The sequence below is a fragment of the Antechinus flavipes genome, chromosome 2 (assembly GCF_016432865.1).
Source record: "Antechinus flavipes isolate AdamAnt ecotype Samford, QLD, Australia chromosome 2, AdamAnt_v2, whole genome shotgun sequence".
Classification (NCBI taxonomy): Eukaryota; Metazoa; Chordata; class Mammalia; order Dasyuromorphia; family Dasyuridae; genus Antechinus; species Antechinus flavipes.
Window position 1 is genome coordinate 384,753,779 of NC_067399.1, and position 18,170 is coordinate 384,771,948.

The following is an 18,170-nucleotide window of genomic DNA, read 5'->3' on the forward strand; positions in this document are numbered from 1 at the left end:
CAGAAAATTTAGGATTTAGTAAGGGAATAAGATATATACCCAAATAAAGGTAACCTAAAGTATAATACTTAGAAATCTGAGGAAGGAAAAATCATTTTCAACTGGAAGAAATACCAGAACAATGTGGTAATCATCTGAATCCTGAGTTAGACAGAGACTTCAGAAGGAGAGACTGGTTAACAGGTTTAAATACCCATAATATGAGAAAGAAGTCAGTGATCTAATTTGTTCTTTGTTGGAATCTTTACAAACTGTTAAGTCATTAAAGTTGATAGAGACAATAATTATCTAATTTAGCATGGTTCAATATCACTGATCTGATCTTACAAGGAGATGTTTTGGGCCAGAACTTGAAACAGATATACCTGATATACATAAATCCATCAATATGGGAGGCATTACACATAATGGCATAAGCACATAGCAATATAACACAGGCTAGTCGTAATATAACAAATAATATGAATCAACCTGAGAATTTGCACATGTCCATAAGTTCTAGAAATAGTCCAAAAGGAATCCATTGTCCATTAGTTCATGTGCCAGGAATGCAATAATTCCTGTAAACTCTGAAGCACTGCAATAGTCTCATCAACAATTTTTCATCTCAAGGAATCCAATGATTCTTACTGGTTTTTCAAGAACTGAAAGCTGAGGATTTTAAAGTTCTTTTAACAGTCTCATTGTCAGCCCTGCTCTTTCAATGGTGAGCACAATCAGCAACAAAACCACCCAATATTTCTTGGGTCTTCTTCGTTTCAAGGGTCTGCTCCATCTCTCTGCGATGGACAAGGCAAATGTGGCTCGTTGGCACCCATCTGATTTCTTCTCTACCTGTAGAGATACAAGCAAACCCTCTCCCCCAAGCAGTTAGCCTATCTGGTCCCTTCCATTCACCTCTTTCTGGATCTCTCCACATCACCTGGTGATTATCTAAAGATAGTGGAGCTGCTCGCACTGATCACTGCTCTTCTGATGGGTTATAAAACCTGTCTGCTGGAGCCACTGCATCTTTATCAAAGATTAAAAAATTAATGGTATAGAGAACTAAATTTAGAAGTTCTCTAGGGTTACCCACAATGCAGCATTATACATGATAACAGCACTAGCATGAATTATAATCTACCCCATAATTAGCATCAGTATGTAATTTTTAGCCACATCTTTGCAAAATGTCATCCAATTATGTGTGTTTAGTCATTTTTCAGTTGTGTCCAATTCTTTGTATCCTTCTTTGGGATTTTCTTGATAGAGATACAGGAGTAGTTTTCCATTCCCTTCTCCAGCTCATTTTACAGATGAGGGAGTTAAGGTAAACAGAGATAAGCGACATGGTCTGGGTCACACAGTAAGAGTTTGATAATACATTTGAACTTGGGTCTTCCTGATATCAAGTCCAGCTCTCCATATCAAATTCCTTCACACCTTTGTTTTCTCTTTTATAAAGTAAAGGAGTTGGACTAGATGATCCCTAAGGATGTTCTTCCTAAAATACCGGTAATTATTAAAGACTGCTTCAGGGATCATCACAGATTGCCATATAGCATAAATTTTCCTTCAAGATCTTTTCTACAGTTCTTGATACACTTTCAGCTATTTATGGGCTGTCCAGCAGGGTAATATCTAAGCATCAGAAACCTTACTGCTGGGAAGAAACACTTCCAGGACTATTGGAAGTCATTGGTATTACCATCCACATAGCTCATATTTAGATAGCACTTGAGTGTTTACAAAGCTTTTTCCATAACTCTGTGAAGTAAGGATCATTGACTTTAATACAGAGAAGAAATTCTCCCTAAGTTGAGGATGGAGTTGAGGAAACTATTTTTCTAAGTTGGGGATGGGATGAGGAAGGCTATTTTCCTGGGTGATGTCAACAGAATGTAATAATTGACCATGTATCTCAATTTGAGGCTCACAAAATCTGACTAATTTTTCAGCTATCAACTTATGTAGTAGGGTGTTCATTGACTAGGAAAATGCTGTCAATCTTCACCATCCTGTTTGTTCCATCCTGGACCCACCACAGACCCACATACTATATGTATCAAGAGACACATTTATAATATAAGAAATCTACAATCTTCCACTTTGTGTAGCTTCTCATTTTTACTACAGTGACAATTGTAATGAATTAAAATAATCATGGATAGCTATCATTTCAACCTTGTTACCACTTTCTTTACAACAGTCTTATTAGTGAATTTAACAAGTCATCAAGTGTTTATTAAATACTGGTGCCAGGTACTGTGTTAAGTACTGTAGATTCAAAGAAAGGCAAAAACTTGGCCTCCTCAAAGAGTTCACATGCTTATGGAGGAGATAACACTAAGCAACTATTCATACTCAAGATATATATGTGGTAAATTGAAAAAAATTTCAGAGTGAAGGCAATGGCATGGGGGAATGGGATACAGATAGAAAAAGGTCTCCATGTAGCAGGAGGGATTTGAGATGAGTCTTGAAAGAAACCAGGAGGCAGAAATGAAGGGGAGAATTCTGAGTATGGAAAGCATCCAATGAATAGATATCGTCAGGAGAAAGGGCACTGTTTAAAGTAAAGCAAAAAAAGTCACTATCTCTAGGTTATAGAGAATGTAGCTAAACACACCTAAAAACTAAAGCTAAAATCTTTACACAGGATTTTGTATTTGATTCTAGAGATAATAGAGAACTGATGGAATTTATTGAGTACTGAGGGGACAGGGTCAGATATGGGCTTTAAGGCAAATCACTTAGCCAAACAGAGAATAGACTAGAGAAGAAGCTTGAGACAGAAAGACCAACAAGCAAGCTATTGCAATAGTGCAGAAGTGAAATGATAAAGTAAGTAGTATAAATATTATTAGCTCCATTTTACAAATTAGGAAGTGGTAGCCTAGAGAAAGGAAGTCAGTTGCACAACTAGTTATCATATCCTTGGGAAAGTGTCATTAAAATGATTTAATCAGTGTTAAAAAAAAAAAATCAGACCTCTATAATCACAAAGAACATAAAACTCAACTAGAACTTAAAAGAAAAAACTATTAAAGGATGTAGATAGAATACTTAGTACATTCTTAAGTCTCAGTAGTCAGAAATGCTAGCCAAGTACAAGTGTAAAATAAAAATAAAAGAAGAATTTTTAATCATTCACATTCTCATCTTTCCTAGTAAATTCTTGGAATTGTACAATGGAGCTAAGTGGAAAGTTAATGTGAGACAGCATTTCTTAATGTTTGTGCTTATCGACATCATTCACTGCTCATGGTCAAATCCAAAATAATATTTTAAAGGGGATCCATTGTGTGCCCAATCCAGCCACTTACTATAGGATAAATCACAAAAGAATACTTGAGCCCTGAATTTTGGGGACAAAAAGAAAACCCTCAAGATCATGCTACATGAGTCTAGTTAAGAGTTCTTGTTCTAGGAGCTGTGAACATTTAAACAAAACTTTTTTTTTTTAAATAACCGAATTCTTATCATTTTTGTTAACTTATTTTTTGTATCCTATTCATTTATAAAAAGCATTAGGCTAAGAAAGGATTCAGAAACTTCATTAGATTGCCAGAGAAGGAGGGGTCATGTCACACACACACACAAAAAAAAAAAAGATTAAAAATCTCAGGATTATCTAGTGTAATGGAGAAAGCATTGAGTTTGGAAACTGTGAATTAGATCTGAATGTCCATACTGCTACTTATTGTTCTGAAACTAAGTAACCTTGGTTAACTCACCTCTAATTTCTGGTCTACTCTTTTCTCTTCTGTAAAATGAAAATAGGGATAGGAACTGGACTTACGATTCCCTTATTACCCCAAGTCACATGACTCCTAAGGTGGGGCTCTCTATTGGCATTTTTTTTAAATCTCTTACTAAAACATGAGTTTTGTTTGAGTTGTGGACTAAGCTGAACTACTCCCAAGTAAAATTAGCTGAAATAATGATGTAGGCTGACTCACTCTGGGGTAGTCCTTTGTTTTTACAGGAACTCCGCCTGATATAATGATAGGAGTATCTTTCCTCAAATGTCTCTACACAGTGAAACTTCAACCAGCTGAGAGAGGCTAATTATTAACAAGTAAATCATTTTCGAGCAGAATGTTCTAACTTTTTAGTACTATTGAATCATCCCAATGGAATAGTATTGATATAAGCTACTTCCTTCCCCTCCACATGCTGCTGCTATGGTTGTGACAATGTAAAATTGCATATAATATCTATAATCTTACATTTGTAGAATGCTACAATCTCTAAATACCTGCATTTTGATGTTCAAAACAAACCTTTAAGTGCATAGTACAAGTCCTATTATGCCCAATTTATGGATAAAGAAAAGTTCAAATGCAATATAGTTGTGGTGGAAAGTGGATTGGGCCTGGCATTAGAATCCTGGTTTCTAAGCCTTGATATTTAACTCTATGATCATAGGCAAATCTGAACCTTAGTTTCATCATTCATAAAATAGGGAAAATTATACTTGCTGTATACTTGCTTATATGCTTGAAAAGGTTTGTGAAGATTTAAAATTACATTTTCATGAAGATGTGAAGTACAATCAATGTGTAAGACCACATAATTTGTAAGAGGAGGGCAGAACTCATCTTCTGACTTTTTTAGGGCTTTTCCCACTGCACAAAGTTGCTTCCACATAATAGAGTTGAAGTTTTGCCATAAAAGTATTGATTTAAAGAACTAATGTTGGGAGTGGGGGAAGAAGTGTAGGGATAAGTATCCTGGATTGGAGTGGTAGAAGTGACAGCTGTTTTCCTATATTTGGTTTGTTATCATTTGAAATTAGGATTAGATTTGTTTTACTTGGAGGGGAGAGGGGAGGGGGGGGAATCATGTTAGGGGAGTAGAACAGGAGTAATGTGTAAATTAGGAGAACAGAAAGGGTAAGAAGTAGCCAGTTCAGCTAAAAAAGATAAGGTTTTAGAGACCAAATATCAATATAAATCAGAGCAATAGAACATCCAGAAAAGCTTTGAATGTAATATTATATTCAGTGCTAGGAAGTACATTTTAGGAAGGCCAGTGATAAATTAGATCACATCCAGAGCAGGGCAATCAGGATGGGAAGGGCTCAAATTCAACATGAAAGTTAGTTGAAGGAAATGGAAATATTTAGCTTAGAGAAGAAAAGGCTTAGGGGAAATATATGGCTATCCCCAAGGATTTGAAGAACTACATGAGTAAGAGAAATTGGAATTTTTTTTTTTTGCTCAAAGGGAAGAATTAGAAACAATGGGTACATATTACAAAGAGGCATTTTCAGGCTTTATGGAAAGAAATGTTTGCTAATAATTAGAACTATCCCAAAGTTGATGTAATGAACTGATGGGGAAGATCCTATCCTTAAGCAGTCTGGATGACCCTTTGTTGAATGTGTTATAGAATGAAATCTTGTTTAGACATGATTTTGTCTTCAAGTTCTCTTCTAATTTTGTGATTCTGTGACGTATTTTCCATTAAGGAAATATTTATAATCTGATCCTTCACTATGTTTGTGAATATTCCATTGTCTCTCCCATTTTTCTTAATTCCTCCCTCACTTTTGGCCCAAACATGGTCTTTATGATTTTGTCTTACTAATCAGAGCAGAGGATCACAGTTTTTCTCTTAGAAAATCCTTTATCTAACCCATTCTTTTTTATGGAGAAGAAAATTGAGGCTAAAAGGAGTCTCTTGCCCAAAGTCAAAGAATAAATCAATGGCAGACCTAAAACTAAAAAAAATGAAACATCATCATCATCACTGTAATAGGTGAAAGCTTTGCTTATGGATCTATTCAACTTGCTTGGTTCTATAGCTTCAATCTATAATATGCCATGTGTGCTTGAAAATGTGTCCTTTGGTCCCAGGATAGATCCAAGTTATAAGAGGTGAATTAGTGCAGATCAGCCTGTACAACAATAAATATAACTTAAAATTCATATCTTCTTACTCTAAGAGGAATCAATAACGTCTCACTAAATTATAGGTGAGAAGTGGTCAGAAGTGATCTAATTCAGCCTCTTTCCTTTTACAAATGAGGTACATAAAAATAAAAAGGGTATTTGACAAAATCCAACATCTATTCCTATTAAAAACACTAGAAAGTATAGAAATAAATAGATTTTTCCTTAAATAGTCAGTAGCATCCATTTAAAACCATTAGCAAACATTATACATAGTGGAGATAAACTGGAACCATTCTCAATAAGATCAGGGGTGAAACAGGTTGCCCACTGTCATCATTACTATTCAATATTGTATTAGAAATGCTAGCTTTGGCAATAAGAAAAGAAAAAGAGATTTTAAAAATTGGAATAGGTAATGAGGAAAGCAAATTATCACTCTTTGCAGATGATATGATGATATACTTAGAGTATCTTAGAGAATCAACTAAAAAACTATTAGAAATAATCCACTTTTAGCATGTATGCAGGGATACAAAATAAATTCACATAAATCATCAGCATTTTTATACATCATCAACAAAATCCAACAGCAAGAGATACAAAGAGAAATTCCATTTAAAATAACTGTTGATAGTATGAAATATTTGGGAATCTATCTGCCAAGGGACCTATATCATGTAACAAAACCCCAAAACACTTTCCACACAAATAAAGTCAGATCTAAACAATTAGAAAAATATCAAGTGCTCTTGGTTGAGTGAATATAATAAAGATGACAATACTACTTAAACTATTTATTTAGTGTTATACCAATCAAACTCCTATTTTATAGACCTAAAAGAAAATAGCAACAAAATTCATCTGGAAGACCAAAAGGTCAAGAAATTCAAGGAAATTAATGAAAAAAGAAGCAAATGAAGGTAGCCTAGCTGTACCAGATTTAAAACTATATTATAAAGCAGTAGTCATCAAAACCATTTGGTACTCGCTAAGAAATAGAGTAGTTGATCAGTGGAATAGGTTAGGTTCACAGGACAAAATAGTCAATGACTATAGTGTTTGACACACCAAAAGACCCTAGCTTTTAGGATAAGAAGTCACAATTTGACAAAAACTTCTGGGAAAATTGGAAACTAGTATGGCAGAAAACAGGCATTGATCCACATCTAACACCGTATACGAAGGTAAGGTGGTATCTAGACATAAAGAATGATATTATAAACAAATTAGAAGAGCATAGGATAGTTTACCTCTCAGATCTGTGGCGGAGGAAGGAATTTGTGACCAAAGAAGAACTAGAGATCATTATTGATCACAAAATAGATAATTTGATTATATTAAGTTAAAAAGGTTTTATACAAAGAAAACAAATGCAGATAAGATTAGAAAGGAAGCAATAAATTGGGAAAACGTTTTTATATTCAAAGGTTCTATAAAGGCCTCATTTCTAAAACATATAGAGAATTGACTCAAGCCATTCTCCAATTGATCAATTGGTCAAAGGATATGAACAGAAAATTTTTAGATGAAGAAACTGAAATTATTTGTAGTCATATAAAAAGGTACTCCAAATCACAATTGATCTGAGAAATGCAAATTAAGACAATACTAAGATACCACTACACAACTTCTCAGATTGGCTAAGATGACAGGAAAAGATGACGAATGTTGGAGGGGATGTGGGAAAACTGGGACTCTTATACATTATTGGTGGAACTGTGAACGGATCCAATCATTCTGGAGAGCAATTTGGAACTATGCTAAAAAAGTTATCAAACCGTGTATACCTTTGACCCAGCACTGTTTCTACTGGGCCTGTATCTCATAGAGATCTTAAAGGAGGAAAAGGGACCCACATGTGCAAAAATGTTTGTGGCATCCCTTTTTATAGTGGCAAGAAACTAGTAACTGAATGGATGTCCATCAGTTGGAGAATGGTTGAAAAATTATGGTATATGAATGTTATGGAATATTATTGTTTTGTAAGAAATGACTAGATGGATAATTTCAGAGAGGACTAGAGAGACTGACATGAACTGATGTTGAATGAAATGAGCAGAACCAGGAGATCATTATACATGGCAACAATAAGACTATATGATGATCAATTCTGATGGACATGGCTCTCTTCAACAATGAAATGATTCAAACCAGTTCCAATTGTTCAGTGATGAAGAGAGCCATCTATACCCAGAGAGGACTATGGGAACTGAATGTGGACCACAACATAGCATTTTTCACTCTTTCTGTTGTTGTTTGCATTTTTTTTTCTTTTTCTTTCTTTTTGATCTGATTTTTCTTGTGCAGCAATATAATGGTATAAATATGTATACATATATTAGATTTAACATATATTTTACCATATTTATCATGTATGGGACTACCTATCAGCTAGGAGAGGGGATGGGGGGAAGGAGGGGAAAATTTGGAACAGAAGGTTTTGCAAGGGTCAATGTTGAAAAGTTACCCATGCATATGTTTTGTAAATAAAAAGCTTTAATAAAAAAAAAAAAAAAAAGACAAAAGGGGGAAAAGACAACACTATAGTTAAAATAAGTCCCTTGTTTGTAAAAGAAAAAGCATGCTGGATTTGAAGATGAGTTCAAATCTCAGTTCTAAAACTTTCCAACTCTGTGACTCTGGATGCGTCTTTAAATCTTTCAGTCTCAGTCTTTTCATCTGTCAAATGGAAACAAAAATCCTCACATTAGCAGGCTCACAGCGCTGTTATGAGGAAAATGTTTTTAAAAGAATTTTAGAGCTGGGAAGAACCTTATTTTCTCCATTTGCAAAAGGATGGAATTAGACTGTGGAAGATCTTTGAGGCTGAAAAAAGATGAAGTGGCTTGTTTAAGGTCACACTAATTAGTGTGAGAGCCAGGACTAGAAGCCAAGTTTCCTGACTCTCATGCTTTCCCTCAACCTACTGAACTACACAGCCTCCCTTCTTCTTTTTTCAGCTATCTCTGTTTTTCCAGAAAAAGAGCCAGAAGTTCCTGTTTTGTTTGGCCACTTAGGCCACTTCATTCAGGTACATTGTAGATAATATGTACCACTTGGACAGAAGTGAAGCAACTTCCTTACCTACAGTGCCACTATCATTTATACAAATTGGTTTATTATTCTTAAGATATTGCTTGGGCACAGCTTCTAATGAATCAAATTCTTGTCTATGTGAACTCCACAGATAAAAAAGTAATTTCACTGGTCAAAAAAAAAAAAAAAAAAAAAAAAAAAAAAAAAAAAGCTAATGGACCGAAGAAATTTTAAGTGTGTATGTACCTGAAAATGAAATTAGGTGACAGGATTCAGAACTCCACTATTGCAATAGCCTCTTTTTACAGAAGAAAAAAAAAAAAAAAAAACTGAGACTGAGAGAGGGTAAGGGCTTTTTGTGAAGCAATCATGCATATAACAGGTAATTGAACTTGGGAGATGTATTTTCAATTCATTGTTCCCTTTAATTGGTATATTGTGAGAAAAAATGTTAATATCTTAGCCATTAATCTCAGTAATACCCAGAATAGGAAGAAAGACAAAAATGAACCCTTTCCTCAAAAAGGTTACAGTCCAGTAGAGAATAAACTATGTAAACAATTAGGAAAATACAAGATATAATCTGAGGATATGGGAGGTAATTTTAGCAGTGAAGTGGGTGGGAAGGGTTGAAGTAAAATCGGGGAAGGGGGGAAGATGCAAGAAAGGCCCCTTGCAGAAGGTAGAATTTGAACTTGAGTGTTGAAGGAAGCCAGGGAAACTAAAGGGTAGATGTTAAGAGGCATAGAATGAGAGGCTCTTAGATACTGAGCTAAACAGGACTTTAAAGTTCATCTAGTCCCACCCCATTCCCTTCATTTTACAGGTGAAACAACTGATGCCCAGAGAGATTAAATGATTTAACCAAGAGAAGCAACTAAACTAGAACTCTGTACTCTGATGCTTAAAGAATTATGGCCAATGGACACAGGTTTTTTTTTTTTTTTTTTTTTTTTTTTTTTTTTTTTTTAATGTTGGCAGAGAATTAAAATCTTATCCAAAAGTAAAAGGAAGGAGAGCTTCTAGGCACAATCTTTTTAAATAAATAGACTGGATTGTAATTTCTAGTTGAAAAGGACTTTAAAACACATCTAGTTCAACTAAATCTTGAAGTAAGAACTGGCCCCACTCAATCCCATAGTATTCTTGCTCAATATTTATCCTGTTTCTATGGTCTAATCCATCTTTTCTTTGTTTTTCTTTTTGTAATTTTTTTTTTTTACTATTTTTCCTCAATAATATTTTGTTTTCCAAATACTTATAAAGATAGTTTTCAATACTCATTTCATAAAACTTTGTGTTCCAAATTTCTCCCCTCCCCATTTCCCAAGACAACAAGCAATCTGATATGTAGTTCATCTCTTCTTAAGAATCTCTCTTTAGGTCAGAATTTGGTGAGAGTTTAACTGATTATCAAATACCATTCCTAGAAGTCACAAAGATAAGGCTTAAGCCCCAGTATTGGGTCCTTAGTAGACATAGGACTTTCAGTAAGTTATTTGATCCATAGGTTCCTCCTCATCTGTACAACAGGAATAATCATATTTCTTACCTACTTTACATATGAGATAGGAGGTGCAAATGAGATGCAAAAGCTGCTTGTATACATATGTAATTATTTACTCTACCTATATAAATGTACAGTGCTTTACTGAAGTATTTACTGTAGGCATAAGATTTTTTGGAAACACATCTTTCATTTTCCATCAAGTTGTAGAAGGATAACAGCTAGAGATTCCTTGATTATCTCATAGCATTTTGGAAGGGAAGGGGGCAGAAAGAAAAAAAAGAAAAAATAGAGGAAGAAAGGAATTCTTTAGTACCTAGTGTATGCCAGGAACTGTGCTAAGTACTTTTCAGATATTTATCTATTCTCATTTGATCTTTACAACCCTAGAAAATAGGTGTTATTATTTTACAATTGAGGAAACTGAGGCAAATATAGGTTAAGTGACACAGTGAGTGATGGTCTAACACCATATTTGAAGAAAGGTATTTTTTCCTTCAGGCCCAGCTCACTATCCACTTTGCACATCCAAATTTTAATTCACATTGTAGTTTTTGTGGATCTATCATCCCTTCCTCCTCTACCAAGAAATAAGATTGTTTTATCTTTGTCCCCCTCTTAGGCACCTAGATGACACAGACTAAAAAACCCAGATTCAAGTCCAGCTCAGATATTTACTAATTGTGTGATTGGGCATGTCACTTAACCTCTATTTTTCTCAATTTCTTCAACTGTAAATTGGAGATAACAGAGCTCATCTCCCCTAGGTGTTGTGAGAATCAAATGAGACATATTAACAAAGTGCTTAACACAGTGACTGGCCAGAGGAGGCATTAAATAAATCCTTGTTTCCTACAGTATCTTGTTCCATGGCTTTGAATGATATGAACTTAAAATGTGTTATTTATTTTTTTTATTTTTTTATGAAATCCTCCTTTGTAAATCAATCATAATAGCTTACATTTATATAAGTGCAATTTCCTCACAACACCACCATAAGGTAGGTGTTGAAAATATTAATATCCTTTTTTTTTTTTAGGGATGAGAAAACTGAAGCTCAGAGGGATTGAGTGAAGTTTGCCCCAGATTACACAACTGCCTAGAATTAGTCCAACAAGATAACAGCCTTACTCTCTTTGTTCAGACACAACCTTTGACACATTAAGTTAAAAAGGGTTTTTTTTTTTTTTTCCAGGCATTAAATTTCCAGAAAGTGGGAAGAAAACTACTTCAGGTAAATAAGCTGGACTCTTGATTTTGTGAGGTAAAAATTTTAGGTTCCTACCCATTAGTGTCTTCAGGAAAACCTGGATGAGTTTTTATTGGGGATTTTGTTTAGGGAATTCTAAGTCGAAGGCCTCCAAAGCCGCAACAGATAGAATGTGAATGCATTTGAAGGCAGGAACTGTCTTTTTTTTTTTTTTTTTTTTTAAGAACCTTATTTCTAGCATCTACCACAGGGCCTGGCACACAACAAGAGCTGAATCCATGCTTGTTAATTGATTCCAGCTCTGAGACTTTGTTTTTGTGATGCTATTATTAACCTTGAGTTTCCTCTTGCCAACTAATTATTATTAAAGGTGCCTTCCCTGCAGAGTATTCTTTTGCTTGTTTGTTTTAAGAATGTTGTCTTTAGTTGAATTAGCTGTTTTAATTGTTAGTAAAGAAAATTGTTTCAGGCTTAACTGGTTTATATCTTTGATGTGTCCCAGGCTTTGATTGCACCTACATAAATGAGGTCTTGTGAAAATCTTGAAGGTGTTTCTGAGTCAGAATTATATTGACTGTTTAACTTTTTAAACTCCAAAGACTGTTTAACTCTTTATTAGACAACATTAGGCAATCACTTGTATTAATATGCATTTATAAGGAAAATTAGGCAGGAAAATAAGCATGTGAAAAAAAAATTCATCCTTGAATGCTCCTTGAAAATATGCTTAAGATTAGCATGTATTTTCAAGGGTCAAAATGGCTTAAATAATTCCTGACTTGGAGTCAGGATTTGCCACTTTCTAGAATTGTGACTTTAGGCGAATCACTTAATTCTTTTAAGCCTCAGTTTCCTCATTTATAAAATGTGGTTGATAATACATACACTATTCCTTCTTCAAAGAAACTATGAAATACCATAAAAATTTAGGCAATGAGGTGGCACAGTGATTAGTGTATGAGATCATAAGTCAGGAAAGTTTGAGTTTCAATCTTGTCTCAGATTCATTATCTATGTGACTGGACAATTCACTTAATTTGGGTTAATCTCATCTTCCTCAACTATAAAATGGAGATAATAGTATCTACCTTATACAGTTGTTGTGAGAATGAAAAACATTAATATATATAAAAGTACTTTGCAAATCTTAAAATGCTATGGAAATATTAACCAAAAATTATTATTACTAATAAGCTTAGCCTCTTTGAAATATCAATTAATAGGAAACAAGATGAAGGAAAAATCTTATTTGGCTCCACAGATGTAAAGTCTTTTCTTTCTGGAGTTAAATGACAATGGAGATTTTATAGTGGGATTTTTTTTTTTTACCATTTTTTTTCTTTTCTTTTTATTTTTTATGGCTTTTTATTGACAAGTTATATTCATGGATGATTTTACAGTATTGACAATTGCCAAACCTTTTGTTCCAATTTTTTCCCTCCTTCCCCCCATCCCTTCCCCGCCATGACAGGTTGACCAATACATGTTAAGTATGTTAAAGTATAAATTAAATGCAATATAAGCATACATGTCCTAACAGTTATTTTGCTGTACAAAAAGAATTGGAGTTTGAAATAGTGTACTATTAGCCTGTGAAGGAAATCAAAAATGCAGGCAGACAAAAATATAGGGATTGGAAATTCTATGTAATGATTCATAGTCATCTCCCAGAGTTCTTTTGCTGGGTATAGCTGGTTCAATTCATTACTGCTCTATTGGAGCTGATTTGGTTCATCTCCTTGTTGAAGAGGGCCACGTCCATCAGAATCGATCATCATATAGTATTGTTGTTGAAGTATATAATGATCTGGTCCTGCTCATTTCACTCAGCATCAGTTCATGTAAGTTATAGTGGGATTTTTAAGAAAATATCTTTGCAGTGTAATGTGTGCCGTGCCAGCATTAGTGATTAATACTCACTATTCCTACATTTAAAAAACAAAAAAAGCCCAAAAAAACTAATGAAAAGAACTCAGTGTTATAGCTCTAAGTTTAGATTCCATGACCCATATTTCTGTACCACATTTTTATAATAATAATAACTAATATTTATTTAGTATTCTTTTTTGCCAGGCATTATGCTGAGTAAGGCTTTTATAATTGTTACATCATTTCATCCCTACAATAACTCTAGAGGGTAGGTACTTCTGTACTTAATAGATGAGGAAACTGAGATGGACAGCGCTTCATCTGTCCAGGTTCATATTGTAGTGCTGGAGAAACTGAGGCAAGATAAAGATTGATTTTTAATATTTTAATAATTGTGGACAATTTAGGCTAGCTGGTTGAATGGGACTCATGTCCAAAAATCATTCGACCCTGAGCAATTGAGGCAGGGGCCTTTTATAGGGTTTTTTTTTTGTTTGTTTTGTTTTCGTTTTTTGATTTTTTTTTTTTTTTAGATACACAGAATATATGGCCTGAGTAAGGCAGATAAGGGAGAGCTAGGACACTGGGTGGGTGGCCATAATTCCAGGAAAGGATCCTTACTTAGTCTTGACAGGATGGGCATCAAGATAAGAAGGTAGTAGGCAAGAGACAACGAGGCAAGGGGCAATACTCAAAAGGAGGGGAAATTATCCCAGCAAGCATTTGAAATAAAGCACCTGGAGTTTTATGACTCAATGGTATTTCAGGGCCTCCAGTCCTAATGGCAAGGAACAAAGGAGTGAGGTTATAATAATTTTATTCATGGAAACTGAGGCATTACAATATGACTAGTAGTAGCAGCAGTGGCAACAGCTGACATTTACATAAGATTTACTCTGTGCCAGAAACTGTAAGTGCTTAAAAATTATCTTATTTAATCCTCACAAAAACCCTGGGAGATAGGTGCTATTATTATTCCCATTTTATAGATGAGGAAATTGAGGCAGACAGAGAATAAGTGATTCACACAGCTAATGAGACTGGATTCTTAACTAAGATCTTCCTGACTCCAGGCCTAGCAGTCCATCCATTGCACCCCATAGTTCCTTTATTTTCTTCATGTAACTATTGTTAACAACACTATGAAGTAGGTAATACAAATATTATTCTATCCATCTTAAAGGTGATAAAACTTATTCTCTGAATGGTGAATTACTAGGGAAGAGATTAGTGTCAGAGCCAGGATTTGACATCCAGCTTCTTAAGTTCTATTAGCACCAACTTGCCTGTTAGTGCAGAACAATGTGCCAAGATATCCAGCAACATTTGACAATTCAATTGAACAAGTATTTACTATGTCCATGGATTCAGTGGAGAGCCCTGTGCTAGGAGAATAGGATGATAACAAAGTTTGATCAAGTAAGTCAAATTCCAAAGGCACTTTTTTGCCTTTAGAAGTTTAAAATTAACTCATTAAGTAGAGACTGAATGATTGAAGAGATTGGTAATGAAATTGGAGTGCTTCAGATGAGAGCAGATCATCTGGGAGTCTTCTGAGGTATCAACTCTTCCTGATTTAAGATGTCTCTGGGTGTGTGTGTGTGTGTGTGTGTGTGTGTGTTTCCGGGATCTTTAAACCCAATATGTTCCAATTAATCTCCTTCCCCTTTTCCTTCCTCCTTCTGTGTGTTGGCTCTTCCCATTTGAAAATAAACTCCTAGAGTTTACTGTCCAGTGGGGTGAAGGACTGTCTTTCTTTTTATTGATTGTCTTTCCAATGCTTAGCACAGTGTTTGGCACATAGTAGGTACTTCATAAATATTTGTTGCACTGGATGGAATTAGATTCTTGGAAATCCCCATAGGAGTTCTAAGAAAAAAGTTTTTTGTTACCATGATCTCAGTGGAGTTTATTTAGAATAGGTTTGTGTATTCTTTTTGATCAAGAAAAGGTTTTTTAAAATCTAGTTTAGTGCCTCTGTGTGTCCAAAGTATTAAGAAAACTAGCTTCCTATTAAGCAATTAGCTGTTTGTTGTCATTATTTTTAATGACATTTTTGTTTATCAATTCTTATAAATTATAAATTCTTATAATTCCAGATGGTTTATTCAACCTATTTTCTGCCTCAGGTTTTCTTTTCCTAAAATGGACATAAAGGTATAGCGCTTCTATATCACAACTAACTGTATATTGGGTACTTTACAATAAATATGTTTATAGACCAGCATCTAAAGTAGGTGAAAACAAAAACTTTAATCTCCAAGAAACTGCCATTATAATAAGCCCATTGTTCTAACATGCACCAGATAGAAAATTGAAGGGTAGGTTTCAAATCCCTGTTTTATTTTGGACTAGTTGCTTATTTCTCTGTTTTCATTATTCTCAACTGTACTATATAATCACTAAGGGAGGAGTTCTTAACTTGGAATCCATGAATATGGCTAGTTTTTGTTTTTTAATGTTTTGCTAACTATATTTCAGTTTAATTGATTTCCTTTGCATGCCTTTGTATTCTAGTAGTTTATGCATTCAAGACCATTATTCTGAAAAGGTGTCCATAGAATTCCAGATTACCAAAAAGGTCTATGACACATAAGACGTTTGACCTCCTTCTCAAGTCTTTTCTAGGTATAAATCTAATTGTTTTGAGTTTACAAAGCACTTTGTTTACAAATGTAAATAACAACAATGTTTTACAGTCACTTGAACAATAAGCTGTACTCTTAAGGCCAATGTTCTCTTTATCTTGTGGGATAACTTACATTTATGAGAATATGAGAAAAAAATGTGAGAAACTTTGAAAGATTTAGAAAACATTTTTTCCCTTAAGTCCCTTAAAGCAGAGTTAATGATTCCAAATAAAAAGTATTTATTAAGCATATTCTATGGTGTTGTGCAAGGTGTGGAGAACACAAAGGGAGAATGAAACATTTCTTATTCCAAATAATATTCCACTGATTTTTACAGATGAAAAATCTAATGTTCAGAAAAATGAAGCGATCTGCTACACCTCTAGCAGGCATCAGAATGTAAACCAAGTCTTCTGAATCTAGGCCCTGTGCTTGTGTTACTTACATAACCTCTTCAACTAGGGAGACAGAACTAAGAAGTATGAAACAAACAGTAGTACAAAATAACACAGTCTGTGATCGGTGATGAAATGTGTATCACAGATTCTTTTTATGGCTTATTGTGGGACTGATTATTAGTTTGACACAGAACAAATAACATCTAAGTAAGGGGAGGAAATGGCCTAGAAAAATAATTAACTTCTTTTGCTGGTGTTTGTGATTTTTAATAAAATGTCTGGTCCAATCCTTTCATTTTGCAGATGAGGAAACTAAGATCAAAATAGGTTAAGCAAATTTCCAAATGTCACAGAGATAGCTAAATGGTGAGTGTTACTCATTCTTCGAATACTTCATTGCTATAGACCAAGAACATATTTCTTGATTAAATATTTTATAGAAAGAACACAGTGAGGGGGGAAAGACCTATGTATGCAAAAGTATTTATAGTAACCCTTTTCATGGTAGCAAAATACTAGAAATTGACAGGCCTAGATCTTCTATTGGAATTCAAAGGGACCAGGATTTGTGAATCAAAAGGTCCTTGACTGATAATTATATCAACAAAGAGGGTTTGGGAATCAGAAAGAAAGGAATAAGTCAATTCTTAAAAGGACCACACCGGCATCATACTGATTGCTAGATTATTACTAATTTTTTTACTATGAATAAGTCCCGTAAACTTGCTTAATCTTTTTTTACTTATATGTAAAAATGGAGTTTAAACTTCTCTATTTATTCTTCCCAGGATTGCTATCAATTCAAAAGAATTGTAAAAATCAAAGCCACTAATGTAGCTCTGCAACTAATGATCCTATGTTCTTCACAAAATACAGAAATGTGAGTTATTACTTCAGGCTCATTCTAGGTCCATAAGGAGTGTTTGAGGAGCTCAGATGTGTGATAGAAGAGAGTTTGGAGTGGAAATAACCTGATTAAGAAAAGCAAAGCTTGTAATGTCGGAGAAACTGAGGCAGGAGAGAGATTAGAGAGTTTTTAATATTTTATTAATGGGAGAGTATAATTGACTGGACAGGACTCTCGTCTCAATTTATCCAGTCAGACAGAGATAAAAATATACTGGGACCAAGGAATCCATGTTGGTCCCAGGGCTGGAGGAGACTGTCATCCCAAAGAATCCAGCTCCAGCATACAGCCACCAGCTGCCAGCCTCCAGCAATGAAGGGAGGAACCCCAACTTCTTAAATACCTTTTCTCTAAACAAAGGAAGGGGTAAGAAGCAGGGAAAAACTTCTGTCATGATAGGGGAGGCCATAAATCCTAAAAACCCAGAGACAGGATGTCTGAATACACAGAAATAAAGATATCAGTGAGGTATCTTGGAATATTTTAGAGGGATATTGTAAATTCTTGAGGACAGAAAAGAGTCAGGAGATCTACTCTCTTGTTTATCTTACTAACAATTTATAACCTTAGAGCAAATAGTCCTCAGTCTTAATGGGCTAGAGGGGAGTTTACAACTAAGGAGATTGAGACAGAACACTTAAAGAAACTGAGACAAGGGAAACTAGTGCAGGGAAACTGAGTCAAGACAATTAAAGAAAACTGGCATAACAGTTGAGGCAGTCTTCCCA

The 18,170-nt window shown here is 34.6% G+C and overlaps 1 protein-coding gene across 1 annotated transcript in view; it reads left to right on the forward strand.

Annotated features, from left to right (window-relative positions):
* Nucleotides 1–18,170, forward strand: part of SYNE3 (spectrin repeat containing nuclear envelope family member 3) — a 206,549-nt gene that overhangs the window by 27,593 nt on the left and 160,786 nt on the right. The window contains exon 5 of the mRNA XM_051978431.1: nucleotides 11,624–11,662. The gene's annotated coding sequence lies outside the window, so the exon portion shown is untranslated. The remainder of the gene's footprint in view (nucleotides 1–11,623; nucleotides 11,663–18,170) is intronic.